Source organism: Sinocyclocheilus anshuiensis, unplaced genomic scaffold (assembly GCF_001515605.1).
Source record: "Sinocyclocheilus anshuiensis isolate Anshui unplaced genomic scaffold, SAMN03320099.WGS_v1.1 scaffold1501, whole genome shotgun sequence".
In the NCBI taxonomy this organism is placed as follows: domain Eukaryota; kingdom Metazoa; phylum Chordata; class Actinopteri; order Cypriniformes; family Cyprinidae; genus Sinocyclocheilus; species Sinocyclocheilus anshuiensis.
In genome coordinates, this window is record NW_015544287.1 from 564,141 (window position 1) to 565,336 (window position 1,196).

A 1,196-nucleotide genomic window follows, 5' to 3' on the forward strand; every position below is an offset into this window, starting at 1 on the left:
TAAAGAGACAGTTCGCCAAAAAAATGCCATTTCTGTCAATATAACTACTCTTTGTACAAGTCTTTGCACAAGTAGTCCACTGATCACATGGTAACTCTTTCAGTTTAGGGAGTTTTTTTGTCTGTATTGTATGTATGGTTATATGTATGTTTTTATCTTGTGTGATATGTGAAATTATTTGATAAATGTTATATCTACTGGCACACTTATAATTCTGATATGAGGATATAAAGCTTGTTTAACACAAAAAGCATATATCTCATTATATTAATGTGCATGATTTAGTAGGTCTAAAACTGACATGCTGAAACTCATTTTGAAGAGAATCCCTCACAAAAACATGAAAAACTGCATAAATATGTGAATTAAATGTCACATATTTGAAATCGCAGTCATTTTGTCTCTTAAGAAATAAAAAAGCTGCACTTCTAATATTAAATTAGACTAGGTGATAGAGTGACCTTCAATATATTTACATATCCTGTCAAGTCATTATTTCTGCCATGCAGCTTCCAGTGAAAGCACTTAATCGTAGTATTTGATAAAGGGATTATTGAAGAACATTACGCTGCTGCAGAGACATCTGACAATTTGATTCGAATATTTCCTGTTTCCTTTTCGCACACGTGGCAGTCTTATTTCTATAAGTACAATTCAGCATAATGTGAGCCTGACGCGTGTGTGAGTTTGTCATGACCTGAAGTTCAGCCATTCTCTGTGTAAAGAGAGACTCTCCAAATCTGTAATACCCACAAACGCAGACGCGTGTTGCACTTCTTCAGAAAAATCACTGAAGTCACTTCTAATTTTACAAAGTAATGACCTACACTTCACAACTTAAGGTAATGTTCTTATTATCTTATAACGTTCAATTTTGCAGTCAGTTTATTTATTTATTATTATTATTATTTAATGTAGATAAGAAGATTTATTACAGCTTTATAACTTTTATTTTCAAGATGCAGGCAATATTTAAAAAAAAAAATCACTTGTAAACTCATACATACATAGTTCCAATCCATACTAGTACATATTGTCAAAATATTTATAAGAATATAAAATTAAATATATATACAATATGTATACACCCACATGCATACAGACATGAGAGAAAGAAAATGTGTTTAGATAGACAGACAGATAGATAGATAGATAGATAGATAGATAGATAGATAGATAGATAGATAGATAGATAG